Below are 16,887 nucleotides of genomic sequence, written 5' to 3' on the forward strand. Positions count from 1 at the left end.
AGAGGAGTATTGGAGTGTGTGAGTGATTATGGTTCTTGTGTTATTATCACCAATAATAAAATAATTGCATAGGATTAACACACTTGCTAAGCAGCTTGCTGGCATTTATTAGTGATTCAAGTGGACTATAGTAAAAGTCACATCATCAAGTTATAATCCAGTGGGTCTCAGGAAACCATGGTACTTATCAGAAGGATATTGATTGTCAACAGCATGATATTGTACAAACAGTACAGGTGATCATCAGAGGTGTTCCTCCATTTATTGAGAAGTGACATCTAAGAGCTTGACATCAATTTTGTCACACTGGTTGTTTCATTAACTGAATAGTTTGGATGGTGGGGGCAGTGGGATGAAATTACTGCATGGCTGCAATGTACGAGGCTGAACTATTAAACCAGTCATAGGGAGATCTTAGATAGCCTTTCACAAACTCGTCCCTGACGTGGATGGTAAAGTCCTCTCACTAGAAAATAATTAACTCCTTCCAGGACAACTCTAATAGACAATACGAAACATGCAGCTATGTGAGGAAAAAAAGAAGAACTAATGATAATTAGTGAAACTATTAATTCATCTGTCTCAGTCGTGGAATAATTTGCATCTTGCACATAAACTGTTCTTAAAATTTTATAAGGAAACATTACTATGTAGCAACATTACTCATCAGAACGGGGTGAAAAAATTTACATTTTAATCTAGAAAGCTTATAAAAAAAAATGAATACCGGTACATCTGGGCTGTAATCTGTAAATAACTTAAATACTGCAGTTTGCAATTTTTTTTTCTGATATAGACCTGAATTATTCATTTTTTTGACTGAGATGGCAATTTTACAACGCAACTAATTAAATATTTAATTTAAAAAAAACTTGTAGTATAAAAAAAGGTTTTATATAGTAGTTTTATAAATAATGTTTTATATAGTAGAAGCATACACATGTAGATAGACAGATATAGGTAGGAAGATAGGTAGATAGATAGGTATCCATAGTGGTCAGTTACGAAATTAATGGCTTCGTGAAGAAGAAGCAAAGCAAAGAATGTCATAGCAGGAGACATGTTTCTTTTTTTACTGTATTAGCTCGTATCACCCATTTTTGAGAGAGTTTGTTTTATAAGACATCCTATTATCCTTTCATGGGGACTGAATTGTAGGTCCAGGACATGACTACTAAATGTCAATGACACTGATTTGCTGCCCATATAACTATAAATGACTGTATTATCCTCCTTGTCTTCTTTGCCCTAAACTTTTCATTAAGTTACTATGTAACTAGTCTCATCTTAAAGTGGCACTATTGGCACTGGAGTTTGACTCCGTGAAACAACACTAGACATTTTCATGTGTCTTCAAATCCTCCACAGGGACACATTGATTAAATGCATTCTGATGGGGAAGGTCTAATGCATGCATGGCACTCACCTTAGGTCCCTAAAGTAAGTGAGAAAAGGTTTTTTTTAACCCTTTAATGGGAAGGTGGCAAGCCCTAACGCCCTAAGTATGCCTTCCCAGGAGCTTGAATACTTACCTTCGGTGGCAATCCCGATCAGGGGGACTGCCTGACAATCCCGCCCATCCACGGCATCACATGCCCAGAGTGGCAATTAACATCACTGCCTGCAGGGGGACTGTAGGCAGTCCACCTGCAATTTTCATAATTTTAGCTATGTATGCTACCCCAATGCATTTGATGGGAAACAACCGAGACGCAATTGAAGTACAGACTTTCAGGTTTAATTCAAGGCGTTGACTAAAAATATGGTATGAAACATTTAGGTATTGCAAGTATTTTCAAACAGTCCCCTTATTTCAGAGGCTCAAATGTAATTGGACAAATTAACACAAGCATAAACATACAATGTTTTAATACTTTGTGCAGAATCATTTGCAGGCATTGACTGCTTGAAGTCTGGAAGTCATGGACATTACCAAATGCTAGATTTCCTCTTTTGTGATGCTTTGCCAGGCCTTTACTGCAGCTGTCTTCAGTTGTTGTTTGTGGGTTTTTCTGGCTTAAGTTTTATCTTAAGCAAGTGAAACGCATGCCCTATCGGGTCAAGATCAGGTGACTGATTCGGCTATTGCAAAATATTCCACTTTTTTGCCTCCTGGGTTGCTTTAACAGTATGTTTTTGGTCAACGTCCATCTGTGAAGTAAAGCGCCATCCAATCAACTTTGCTGAATTTGGCTAAATCTGAGCAGACAATATATCCCTATACACTTCAGAAGTCATCCAGCTCCTTCTGTTACAGCATCAATAAACACATGCCATCACACTGCCTTCACTGTGTTTTACAGATGATGTGGTATGCTTTGGATCATGAGCCATTCCAAGCCCTCTCCATACTGTATTCTTCCCATCATTCTGGCAAAGGTTGATCTTAGTTTCTTCTGTCCAAATAATGCTGTTGAAGAACTGGGATGGCTCTTTTCAATATTTTTCTTTTAGCAAAGTCTAAGCTGGCCTTTCTTTTCTTAAAGCTTATGAATGGTTTGCACCTTGTGGTGAACCCTCTGTATTTGTTCTCACAAAGTCTTCTCTTTGTGGTAGACTTGGGTAATGATATGCCTACCTCCTGGAGAGTGTTCTTTACTTGGCTGGATGTTGAGAAGGGATGTTTCTTTACCATGGAAAGGATCATATGATCATCCACCACTGATGTTTTCCATGGATGCCCAGACTTTTTTATGTAGTAGAGCTCACCATTGCATTATTTTTTCTCCCGAATGGACCAAACTATTAACTTGGCCACTCCTAATGTTCCTGTCATCATTCTGGTGCATTTTTTTGCAGCCAATGATGGCCTGTTTCACTTGCATTGAGAGCTCATTTGACCGCATGTTGTGGGTTTACAGCAACAGTTTACAAATGTGAATGCCACACCTGGAATAAACTCGAGAGCTTTTACCTGCCTAATTGATATGAAATAACAAAGGAATAGCCCACACTTGTTCATGAAACAGCTTTTGAGTCAATTGTCCAATTACTTTTGATCTATTGATAAAGAGGGGGCTACATATTAAAGAGCTGTAATTCCTAAACCCTTTCTCAAAGGTAAATACCCTCAAATTAAAGCTGAGAAACTACATGTTAAGCCCATGTTCATTATTTAAATGTAACTTGAATTTGTTTTGGTAAACAACCAAAATAACAAAACTTGTTTTGTGTCCAAATATTGCCGGACCTATATATGTATTTTATATATATATATATATATATATATATATATATATATGTACACACACACACACACACACATATACCAAAAGAGTTGTGGTGAGGGAAAAAGTGTGGATAGTTAAAGGGACACTCAAGGCACCCAGACCACGTATGCCCATTGGAGTGGTCTGGGTGCCAATTCCTATCACCCTTAACCCTGAAAGTGTAATTATCGCAGTTTTTATAAACTGCAATAATTACCTTGCAGGGTTAAGTCCTCCTCTAGTGGCTGTCTATTAGACAGCCACTAGAGGGACTTCCATGTTCTTAAAACACGAGAAGTAAAGAGTTAGGGTGAGGTACGTGGGTAAAGAGAAAATGGAAGTGAACTCAATGAAGGTGGAGTTAGCTCAAACAGATAGGAATCTTGGTAGAAGGAGAGGATAACTTCATATGGAAAGGACAAGGCAATAATATGGAGACATGAAGATGGTTCAACAAAATAAAGAGCTTCGAGCACCGCAATATGGTCAGTAAACAGTGACATAACCAAGACAGGAAAAAAATGAGCATATATATTTGACACTCTGGCTTAACCCTTTCACGACAGTTAATGTGTTATAAACATTTATCAAACCCATTGTCCCATTGCCATTTGCAGCTATTGTTTAAGCCCTATGTCCCGAAGTACTGTTTCATAGGCTACTTCTCTAATTTAACAAAGTCAAAGATAAGACCTAAGACCCGTGAGCCAAACAGAGCAGCTATTAAAATATAATATTTATAAACTGGCATCTGTAGGGTGCTAGGGTTAGTGACCAGAAGACATTTGTTTGCAGAATTAATCAGCACTTCAGTTTCAATTTTCCTGAATTACCTAGCTGTGTTTAAATAAACACAGATGTTTTATTGTCTGTTCATTAGGTTTTAAAAATTCTGCTCACTGCCCTTGAGAATAAAGCATTCATTTTTCACTCAGTAGTTAGTTGAAACAAATGAATTAGAATGAAATGATTTTTTTTTTTTTTTAATAATCCCTTTAGCATATGTGAGTGTTTATACACAATTCCCTTTCAGTTTTGATAATAGATCACCTATTGGTTGTTTTGAAACTGACTTTTTACTTTTCCTTTAAGTGAACAGCGAAGCTCAATTGTTCTTGAATGTAGATAATTAAACATTAACTTTATTAATGTTAATGGGTACGGGTTGATATATGGTGAGTTGCTATGGATAAGTTAGCATTTCTATGCTGTTAGACACAGAGAGAACTCTGCTGATAAGCTCTGCTGGCTTAGGCATGGCACTAGTACATTCATGATCACTCACAATGGATAGATCTACTTCTGACAACTGGTTCATTCACTGACCTACAGTCAGAACAGTACCATATTGTGCTAGAAACACGCAACCCAGCTTGCTCTTATTGCAGTCCAGGTTCTAGGCAACTCTAAAATATGCTAGGACTCTTTGACTCAAGGAAGGTACTGTGGTCTCAGATATTGATTATCTCAAGTTTTTCCTTGATGACTTGGAAGGGAGATGGCTACTATGGGGGGCAGAATCCAAAATAAGGGACATTCCTATGAATGCGCCCTACTAAGAGATGTCACACTTTTACAGCTCAACAAAATGTACATTTGGAACTGTTTCTATGGGAATGCTAAATCCCCCGGGTGTCTGTTATCGCACCAGTGGATCTTCTTACAAAGTAACCGTGCAAATCATGCTTATTAAATGTATATCCTTCCTTTTTACAAACCATGCATTTCTCAAATATGGAATTAAGTGCAGACTTATTACTGAGATTTAATTTGTCTTTGCCTTTATTCAACTTGCACCAGGTAGAAGGCTGCTATTTATGTGTATACTTTTGAGGATCACAATCTACCTTTCTAGGTCTATCACATTGAGAAGACAATATGTTCAACTTTTTACAGATAGCATAATATTTTATCGGTTGGCATGGTAAATAATCCTTATTTTGCGCTTTGCGTGTTGCACCCTTCCTTGACTTGATACATCTCCCCCATGTTGGTCTATGTTTCTTGAATGTTAAAAAGTACAAGAACTCAGCTAGTCCAACCATATTTTTTTTTTTTTTTTTTTACAATCTTTATTTATCTTTTTTGCATAAACATTGGAGAAGGAATAGAAAGGTAGTAGACAATAGTAAGCATTCTTAGAATAAGGCTAACAATACATGGCTAACTAATCAAAGACGTGTGAGTGGTTACATTATTGTTCCCCCTGCTTTTATTCCATCCCCCCTTTTTGTCAATTCTGAATGAGAGCAGGGCATGGGGTTGGTAGTATTCTCTGGCAGTAAGGGGGGGGGAGGGGATAATCTGTGCCAGGGTCATTCTGAAGTGTTTTTAGTTTGAGTCAGTTAATATAGCACTACCATCTTCTGGATATATAGGATGATGATGTCATGCATTATAGTTGTGACAGAACAAATGACAGAGCAGCTATTAAAATATAATATTTATAAACTGGCATCTGTAGGGTGCTAGGGTTAGTGACCAGAAGACATTTGTTTGCAGAATTAATCAGCACTTCAGTTTCAATTTTCCTGAATTACCTAGCTGTGTTTAAATAAACACAGATGTTTTATTGTCTGTTCATTAGGTTTTAAAAATTCTGCTCACTGCCCTTGAGAATAAAGCATTCATTTTTCACTCAGTAGTTAGTTGAAACAAATGAATTAGAATGAAATGATTTTTTTTTTTTTTTAATAATCCCTTTAGCATATGTGAGTGTTTATACACAATTCCCTTTCAGTTTTGATAATAGATCACCTATTGGTTGTTTTGAAACTGACTTTTTACTTTTCCTTTAAGTGAACAGCGAAGCTCAATTGTTCTTGAATGTAGATAATTAAACATTAACTTTATTAATGTTAATGGGTACGGGTTGATATATGGTGAGTTGCTATGGATAAGTTAGCATTTCTATGCTGTTAGACACAGAGAGAACTCTGCTGATAAGCTCTGCTGGCTTAGGCATGGCACTAGTACATTCATGATCACTCACAATGGATAGATCTACTTCTGACAACTGGTTCATTCACTGACCTACAGTCAGAACAGTACCATATTGTGCTAGAAACACGCAACCCAGCTTGCTCTTATTGCAGTCCAGGTTCTAGGCAACTCTAAAATATGCTAGGACTCTTTGACTCAAGGAAGGTACTGTGGTCTCAGATATTGATTATCTCAAGTTTTTCCTTGATGACTTGGAAGGGAGATGGCTACTATGGGGGGCAGAATCCAAAATAAGGGACATTCCTATGAATGCGCCCTACTAAGAGATGTCACACTTTTACAGCTCAACAAAATGTACATTTGGAACTGTTTCTATGGGAATGCTAAATCCCCCGGGTGTCTGTTATCGCACCAGTGGATCTTCTTACAAAGTAACCGTGCAAATCATGCTTATTAAATGTATATCCTTCCTTTTTACAAACCATGCATTTCTCAAATATGGAATTAAGTGCAGACTTATTACTGAGATTTAATTTGTCTTTGCCTTTATTCAACTTGCACCAGGTAGAAGGCTGCTATTTATGTGTATACTTTTGAGGATCACAATCTACCTTTCTAGGTCTATCACATTGAGAAGACAATATGTTCAACTTTTTACAGATAGCATAATATTTTATCGGTTGGCATGGTAAATAATCCTTATTTTGCGCTTTGCGTGTTGCACCCTTCCTTGACTTGATACATCTCCCCCATGTTGGTCTATGTTTCTTGAATGTTAAAAAGTACAAGAACTCAGCTAGTCCAACCATATTTTTTTTTTTTTTTTTTTACAATCTTTATTTATCTTTTTTGCATAAACATTGGAGAAGGAATAGAAAGGTAGTAGACAATAGTAAGCATTCTTAGAATAAGGCTAACAATACATGGCTAACTAATCAAAGACGTGTGAGTGGTTACATTATTGTTCCCCCTGCTTTTATTCCATCCCCCCTTTTTGTCAATTCTGAATGAGAGCAGGGCATGGGGTTGGTAGTATTCTCTGGCAGTAAGGGGGGGGGAGGGGATAATCTGTGCCAGGGTCATTCTGAAGTGTTTTTAGTTTGAGTCAGTTAATATAGCACTACCATCTTCTGGATATATAGGATGATGATGTCATGCATTATAGTTGTGACAGAACAAATTAATTGTTGAGAACTTTGCGTAACAGATGTAAGGAACAGGGAAAGTATTGGGTGGGAAGATGGGGTGGTAGAGATGGGGAGGGAGAGAAGAGAAAAAAAAAAACAAAAAAACTTATTTAGTCCACCTCCCAAGGGGGCCCCCCCAATGCGCTTGCAGTCTGTTGGCTATCCGAGAGAGGTTTAGCCCAACCATATTTATGTACATTACAATCTCCATATATCAGTTATTCTCCTTCCTTAGTACATAGCACTGCTTGGTTAATAACTGAATAAAGAAGATTTATTTTGATACCAAATTATAAGACAGCAAATTAAAAAGTAAAGCTGATGCAGTCCACTGGAAACCTTGTGGTGAGATAAACTGCCATTAATCAGTGCCTTTAAAATGTGCATCAAGTTCATAATCTCCCATTTAAGTCCATGTGAGTTATTTATCTACCTATCTATCTATCTATCTATCTATATACACAGGGATAAGATTCTAGGGAGAAATAAACCTTTTTTTTAACATTCAGCTTTGATCAGTACATTTATAATGTTGCTCATGTTTTATAGCTAATTGGTCACAAAGCTTAAATCAAATCAACGTTGCAATTAGAATTTTGTTTAATTGCGGGAAGATGGTAAATTGAAGTTAAGAGATTGTTATTTCTTTTTGACGAGCGCCTTTGCTCCCCTCAACCCTTCGGAAAGAAGCAGAAAAATGTGAGATGGAAATTATTTAGTGTTATGGGAACGTGTGCTGAGATTCTCAGCCAGATATCGGTCCCCTAAGAAAACGGTAGATGATGTATCCATTTACATCTTCTAAGCTACAAATTGTTTTTTGAAAAAAAGGGGAGTTTTTACTAATGGCTGCATTATAGGCATCTTAAGATGTCCTCTTAAGCATTTTTCTATTTAAAGCTACACCTAACACATAATAAAGGATTTCAGCCTCCTCTGAAATGTTTTATTATCTGCATTCATGAAACATTTCAAAAGCCATTTCAGAATTTCCTCAGATGTGTTTGGCCTTTACGTTCATAAGGTGTCAAAAATGAAGAAAACAATGAATCATGCACAGGCTCCTCTCAGACCCAAATTGTGATTATTCAATATGTTTCCATTTATCCATTTATAACAATCAGCGAGTTGACGTAGAACTGGTGTAGAATTCAACAAAAGTCATGAAGCGATCTTGGCTCTATGGCTAGCAGATATTTTGTAATGCATGATAGGAGAGGGGAGGGGATTTGGGGGGAGGGGGTGACGTTTCAAAGGGACACTCTAGTCACCAGAACAACTAACATCTTATTGTATTTGCTCTGGTGAGTAGAATCATTACCTTCAGGCTTTTTGCAGTAAACACTGTCTTTTCAGACAAAATGCAGTGTTTACATTACAGCTTAGGGATACCTCTACTGGCCACTCCCCAGTTGACTACTAAAGGTAGTAAACTACCACAACAACAAGAGGACATAGTCTTAAATTAGAGGGGCAAAGGTTTAAAAATAATATCAGGAAGTATTACTTTACTGAGGGGGTAGTGGATGCATGGAATAGCCTTCCAGCTGGAGTGGTAGAGGTTAACACAGTAAAGGAGTTTAAGCATGCGTGGGGTAGGCATAAGGCTATCCTAACTATAAGATAAGGCCAGGGACTAATGAAAGTATTTAGAAAATTGGGCAGACTAGATGGGCCGAATGGTTCGTGACTGTCGTCACATTCTATGTTTCTATGTTTCTATGTTTAAAGGTGCTTCCTGAAACAATGATGCACACTGTGCAGCACTTCCATTCAGTGTCTTCTCTCCATGCAGACACTCAACTTTCCTCATAGAGATGCATTAATTCAATTAATCTCTATGAGGAGGTGCTGATTGGATAGAGCTATGTGGTTGACTTGTGCTGGCTCTGTCCCTGATGTGCTTCCTTGACAGACTCAGCTAATCCTATGGGAAAGTATTGTGATTGGCTCACAGCATCACTTCTAATGATCTCAGCAGACAGCAGGCAGTTCACGGTCAGAGGCAGCAGCTACAGACTTGAATACAAGTAAGATGGTATCATATTTAGAGGGCAAGGGGGTAGGAGGCTAGATGGTGCAATTCGTTTCAATCTGAATTTAAACTCGGATGAATTTTGGCAATTTGGACATTTGAATGCTTCCGAATGTCCTAAATGCCGAAGTGCGGAGTTTCCGAAGTCCCGAATTCTCAAAGTGCCAAACCGCCAAAGTGCCAAATTTTGAAAGTGCTTCAGATTTCTGAAAAGTGGCAAAAAAGGGGAGATAGGAAAAATTAAGGGAATGGTGACAGGAATCTTACCCTAACCTAACCCTGCCCCTAACCCTTACCCAAACCTTCCTCTAACCCTACCCCTTACACTACCCTAACCCTTACACCAACCATAGGGGTAGGGTTAGGGTTAGGGGTAGGGAATTGCTGAATTCTCGAATTTGACAAATTTCAGAAGTGCCTGTCAGGATTACAGATGATCCAGCAGGCAGAATAGTATCACACCTAGGACTAAGGGTAACGTATAAACGGACCTTAGAATGGCCGGACTTAACGTACCCGAGAATAGTCAATATACTAGTCGAGGTCACGGACACAGAATGAGACACAGCAATAAGGAAAAGCCAATAGTTAAGGATACCAGAAGTCAGGGAAGTCAAAAACCAGAAATACACGATCAGGAACACACTCTCAGATAAGTATCTAAAGGAAAGCACTTGAGGGCACAGACCAAATGCTATTTTGAGTTTAAATAACCCTCCTTAGGTTGTAATTGGTTGCTTCTGACCTCTGACCCCAAAACGTGCGTGCGCGTTCTATGATGTGATGCCGCATGCACGTCTTAGCCATCTATGACGTGGGCGAAGGTAGCTTTCTTATAAAAGCCTGGTCCGCAGCAGCTAGCGCTCCTAGGAACATTGCACCCGCTGGGGACCGAAAATGAGGGAGACCGGATAGATACCCGCCGTGCCCAAGTTTAAAGTATCTCTGACGGCAGGGCTGCTCTGTTTAAGTGCAGCCACATGGTCAGATATGCCGGGAGCTGTGACAGTGCCAAACCGAAGTGCCGAATTTCGTAAGTGCCGAACCGAACCGAAGTCCTGAATTGCCGAAGTCCCGAATTTCGGAAGTGCCGAACCAAACCAAACCTTTTGCCCATGCACATCCCTACTAGGTGGTGGTTTTAACACTGCATGGTCAGGAATACATGTTTGTGTTCCTGACCCTATAGTGTTCCTATAATGTCAATTGGCCACTTTAGCAAACATTTAGTCTGGGAATGCAGAATTAGGGGAACTACAGGACTTGCATTGAAAAGTAATACTCATTCGGGTGCTTATAAGCATTATGGTCTGCAGCTATAACTACACTATCCAACCAAAGTAAGAAAAAGCATAGGAAATAATACACATAAGGGGACTCCCTATATTCCCAGAGAAAGACTCTCTTACTCCCCCCAGATGCAGATTTCAAGTTTCACATTCTGAGCTTCTGGTAGAAGACCTACATCAATACCATTTCCATTAAACCAAAAATCAACGAGTAACAGCAGATATAAGCTACTGAAATGATGTTCAATTATCCCAGTCTTTCTATTCTCATGCTACATTACCTGATATTGTCTTTAACGAATGACATGTTCCAGTAGGCACAAGTTTAGCAATAAGACAGATCTGAAAAATGGAAAATAGTAACTCCTCTTCCTGTCTTCCCATCCCCTTTCTAAGAAGTTCCACCCATGTTTCTGACAAAGTATGTTGCTTCTGAATAGACAAACACAGCCCTGGCCAATCAGAATCTCCTCATAGAGATGAATTGAATCAATGAATCTCTATGAGGAAAGCTCAGTGTCTGCATGCAGAGGGAGGAGATACTGAATGTTTGGATGCATTTTAGGCAGCCATGACCCAGGAAGGATCTCTAACAGCCATCTAAGGAGTGGCCAGTGAAGTTATCACTAGGCTGTACTGTAAACACTGCATTTTCTCTGAAAAGACAGTGTTTACAGCAAAAAGCCTGACGGTAATGATTCTACTCACCAGAACAAATTCAATAAGCTGTAGTTGTTCTGGTGACTATAGTGTCCCTTTAATAACATCTTTTACACTTGGTTTGGAAAATGGGAAACAATAACGACAGCTTACATTAATATCTAACATTAATTCCATGATGAGTTTGGTTAGGTAAAAATATTATTGTGTATATTTAAAAAAATGTAGCATGGAGACATTTTTTTTTTATTATGGTCTATTGATTTATGTAACTTTTGTTTTGGTGACAGATCCAATTTAAGACATGGGTAGTCAAACGCAAATCTCCAGCTGCCACTATACTTTAACTTTCATAAATCTCTGCCAGCCATTTGTGCCTTTGGCTGGCAGGGGTATTTGGGGGTTGGGGGTCTATAACTGACATCCTCTAACTCCAAAAACCTAAAATGATATTGAGAAATTATTTTGCAGGTTTTATAAGTGCACTGCAGCAGAGAAGGAAAAGGCGATTTGTTTACCGACTTTCTGATTAACATTAATAGGATTTAATTAAGTACTTAAGATATGGAAAATATTTACTTTAAATTAACATTCATAGTATTTTGTAAAATAAATTAGCCATAATTTTACATTTTTAAATGTTATTATAAATAAAATGAAAAAATAAAAATCAATCCCAATCTTACCCCACCGGGAATCACAGTCCACTTTGCATTCAGTGTAGCCATTACAAATAAAGTAGACAAGACTTCAGTGTTTTGTTTTTTTTCATCAGTATTGGATAATGCATTAAATTAATTGCTCCCCCTATTTTAATCAGGTCCTGCACCATGAAGTATGGATCCATGGAAATGTTTTATCAACACGAAATGCAAAGTGTCCTCTGTCTAGTATTCCCCGCCCTGTAACCGTGCTTTGGTTTTAATGGAATAAAAGTGTCTTTGCAACTCCATTGAGAAGATCAAGGTCCCCTTATGGAATTTGCTGTTTTGTATTTTTAAATCTGTTGAGGTGTTTCCTGAAACTGGAAATTGTGATGACCTGACCAGAGAACAGACAAATTTCTAGGCCAAAAATAGCCACATAGGATAAAAAGCTGAATAGCCAAAACTATTTTGGCTACAATTTCCAATCTTCTGCTCCGATATCTACAGTTCCCTTCGTTGTAGGCATAACCCCAAGAAAAGCACTAACAAGAGTATGATTTAATCTACAAAACATAGGCATAATTGGTACTTTGTCCTAATGTGCTATGTCAATCCAGTGTAGTTTGGCTTCTAGTAAAAATGGGTACAAAAAAAATAGAAATTGTGACATTAGCCAAAATTGTCATGGGCCCAGTATTCAAATGCTTCAGCTCATTTTTGAACAAATGTTTGATCATGGTAGAATCCATTACTTTAGTCACTAGTGAAGTTTATCAGTTATCAGATTACTATCTCAAGTAAATCACTGTTTCAGGAAAGTAATTTCAATATCCCAAATGGATCTAAACAGACATAATGTTTATGATGTACCTGGATGTTCCAAGGCATCATAAACTGCAGTTAGCACTCCAAGGCCAAGCTTCATTTGCATCTAAATCTTCAGTTTTTGTTGAGGGCTTTTGTATATACATATATATATATATATATATAGCTATAAAGCTTTAACATTTTTGGTCACAAAACAGAGTTGACTTGCAAACTGCCTAACAAAATGAATATGAAAAAAAAATATTTTGCAAGATTTTGGGGTTTTGAGCTAAATTTTAAAAGTCGATTTCAACTCACTGTTTAGTAAATAGGCAGCCTTGGGTTTTTTTATCACGCAAAAATGCCTATAGTTGTCACTGATGCATACGGTTCAACTTCTAGCACCAGAGATTGATTTGAAACCTTTACATACAGATTTTCAACCAGATGGCACAGAGCGTGGTCCAATGCATTCAGATATAACATGTACCCCTGGATGCTTGGTCACAGGCAGATTTCCATTCAACACAAAAACTACTGAAATAATGACTGCCGGTATTCTAAAAACCAGCTTCTAATTCTAAGTACCTTTCAAGACTATATATTCACACGCCTCACCATTTTTTTTTATTGTACATGCTACCACATGTCTACTTTCAAATCACATCTGCAGGGGAGCAATTGAGGGCCGTAAACAAATACAAAATAACAACTATGTCATACGGAACAAAGACAAAATGTACTGGTCCGTTTTAAAACCATGCAGCATGTTGTATTCCAGTATTTTTTATCTCACCTGCCACGGTCGGGTCTTACTGTATTCTACAATGTTGCTCATGCTCATAGTTACATAGTTACATAGTTACATAGCTGAAAAGAGACTTGCGTCCATCAAGTTCAGCCTTCCTCACACCTGTTTTTTGCTGTTGATCCAAAAGGAAAAAAAAAAAAAAAAACCCAGTTTGAAGCACAATTTTTCAACAAGCTAGGACAAAAAATTCCTTCTTGACCCCAGAATGGCAGTCAGATTTATCCTTGAATAAAGCACATATTACCCTACATTGAAAGATTATATCCTTGAATATTCTGTCTTTGCAAGTATGCATCTAGTAGCTGTTTGAACATCTGTATGGACTCTGATAAAACCACTTCTTCAGGCAGAGAATTCCACATCCTGATTGTTCTTACAGTAAAAAAACCTTTCCTTTGCCTTAGACGAAATCTTCTTTCTTCCAGTCTAAACGCATGGCCTTGTGTCCTATGTAAAGTCCGGTTTGTGAATAGATTTCCACACAATGGTTTGTATTGGCCCCGAATATATTTGTATAATGTTATCATATCCCCTCTCAGGCGACGTTTTTCTAAACTAAATAGGTTTAAATTTGTTAACCTTTCTTCATAGCTGATATGTTCCATTCCTTTTATTAATTTTGTAGCCCGCCTCTGCACTTTTTCTAGTGCCATGATATCCTTCTTTAGAACAGGTGCCCAAAATTGCACAGCATATTCAATATGTGGTCTTACCAGTGATTTATAGAGAGGCAAAATGATATTCTCGTCCCGAGAATGAATGCCCTTTTTCATGCATGACAATACCTTACTGGCCTTGGCCACTGCTGATTGACATTGCACATTGTTGCATAGTTTGTTGTCTATAACAATTCCCAAGTCCTTTTCGTGTGTTGTTATCCCTAATTCACTTCCATTAAGGGTATACGTTGCTTGTGTATTCTTTACGCCGAAGTGCATAACTTTGCATTTTTCAACATTAAATTTCATCTGCCATTTGAGTGCCCAGTCCTCCAGTCTATCTAAATCCTTCTGCAGTAAAGTAATATCTTGCTCACATTGTATTATTTTACAAAGTTTTGTGTCATCTGCAAACACTGAAACATGACTTTCAATGCGGTCTTCAAGATCATTTATAAAAATGTTAAATAGAAGGGGTCCCAGAACAGACCCCTGAGGGACACCACTTGCCACCTCTGTCCAGCTTGAAAATTTACCATTAACGACAACTCTTTGTATTCTGTTTTTAAGCCAATGTTCTACCCAAGAACAAGCATTTTCATCGAGACCGATTTCCTTGAGTTTGAACACTAATCTTTTGTGTGGAACTGTATCAAATGCCTCATGATAATAATAAGTGAACTTACTAGATACTACATAATATTTTTTTCTTGTACTTGCAACATAATTGATCCTGTATGACTGGGGTTTTGATCAGACTCCCAGGTCTAGCATCCCACCCACTAGACAAATTTTCTATCAGTATCAGTAGAGATCTGGGGCTGAAAATTCCCACATCCGGGGCTTCAGCCCCCAAACCCTGCTAACAATGCCTGTGCATTATATTACAGCTATATATGAGAGTTTCTAAAGAAAGTCATCTTATATTTTCTTATAAAGGTACATACTGGCTCTATTTTTCGTGTATCATTTATGACCTTAGAGAAAGCAATGATGTTAAGTCTCCCTGCTTCCTCCTGTGTCACCGGAAACAGCTGCACTCACTGTACCCACATACATGAGATATGAGATATACGCATACCTTCAAAACTCGATCGCTGTGCTGAAGGTTGTTTTACGAATGATTTAGAACTTTGAGTCTGTATAGGTATTCTTAGATTACAACTCACACCACACTCAGACAGGCCTGTAATGACTGAGAGTGGTTTGCATTGTATTCTAACAGCTGGAGTGCTGCATGTCCCTATTGAATAATAATAATAACAATATATAAATAAATTAAAAAATATAATTGCACATTGTTATGAGAGGGTATGAAATGGCTGAAGGTAATCGCATTTAGTACAACAACCACATCAGGCTGGGCACTGCTAAACCATTTTTAGACTCACTCACCCCAATATATGTGCATGTTTGTAGCACATAAGGCGTTGGTCTAAATATAGGTATTAAAATGTTAAATGCAAAAAATTGAAGTAAATGAATAATATTAAAAACAAATATTTCCCTAAAGTCCCTTTTCTGATGATCACACTAGAAAATACCTCTTATAAAACAATAATAAAAACAAAGAGAATATTGAGCATTCTTGTCACGATCTCACAGCTAACGTCTGACAGCCAGTCCTAATGAACAACTCATGAAGCCATTTCACATTTTGGCACAGTTCATCTCCACATATCAAAGGTTTTGATTAAATATAATTACAGTGCTTTTTAATTATGGTATTTTTTTAAAATCATTTTTAGCTAGGCAGAGGGGTCTGCTTTGACCTTTTTATTTATACATATAATAACAGGCTGTGGAGAAGGTAAAAAAAAAGGGGGGGGGGAGTTATTAGGAGGAAGAAGAGGAATACGGGAGAGGATTACAAAAAGAGAGAAGGAGTGTAAGACTGTAAGAATGTATAAGAAAAGAAAGAATAAGATGGAAAGCTGAAGAAAAAAGTAAGATAGAGGATTGTCGAATAATAGTGAATGCATAGGTGCTATATTAACACTATAGCCAACAAGCCAACTTTAGCTTAATGAAGCAGTGTTGATGTTTAGATTATATCCCTGCAGTCTCACTGCTTAATTGTCTGTCATTTAATAGTTAACTATCTTTGTTTCTGTTAATGCAGCCCGAGCCACTCCTCCCCTAGCTGTGACTGACATCATGCATGAAAAAATGTTTCCTTTTCAATCAGATGCTAACTTGCTTTAGAATTTTTTTTTATCCTGCTCTGTAAATTAAACTTCTAAATTGAAATCTTATACATGTCTAGCTGGCTATTTACAGAGCAGGAGATATGACATCCTAAATTAAACAGAATGTGCAATAAAGGAAGTTTAAATAGAAGATCTCTCTTTTCAGGAAGTGTGTAGGAAGGCTGCGTATGTCACATGCAGGGAGGTGTGATTAGGGCTATATAAACTGCAGAGAATGTAGACTGCAGCATCTAATATTAAAGGAAAACTTTAATGTTAGTAATAAAAAGATGTATACCTAACACTAAAGGGTCTCTTTGCCCCCCACACTTCACCCCCAGCATCTGACACACCCTTCCAAGTGGAAAGTAAAAAGTAAAAAAACATTTAAACACTTACCTAATTCCATCACTGGTGTCCCTTGGCGCTGGGCCGCACTTCTCCAATATTA

General features: G+C 37.7%; 1 protein-coding gene across 1 annotated transcript in view; it reads right to left on the reverse strand.

Moving 5' to 3' along the window:
- CSMD2 (CUB and Sushi multiple domains 2) overlaps positions 1–16,887 on the reverse strand; it is a 916,375-nt gene that overhangs the window by 251,169 nt on the left and 648,319 nt on the right. The window lies entirely within an intron of this gene.

The sequence above is a fragment of the Pelobates fuscus genome, chromosome 1 (assembly GCF_036172605.1).
Source record: "Pelobates fuscus isolate aPelFus1 chromosome 1, aPelFus1.pri, whole genome shotgun sequence".
In the NCBI taxonomy this organism is placed as follows: Eukaryota; Metazoa; Chordata; class Amphibia; order Anura; family Pelobatidae; genus Pelobates; species Pelobates fuscus.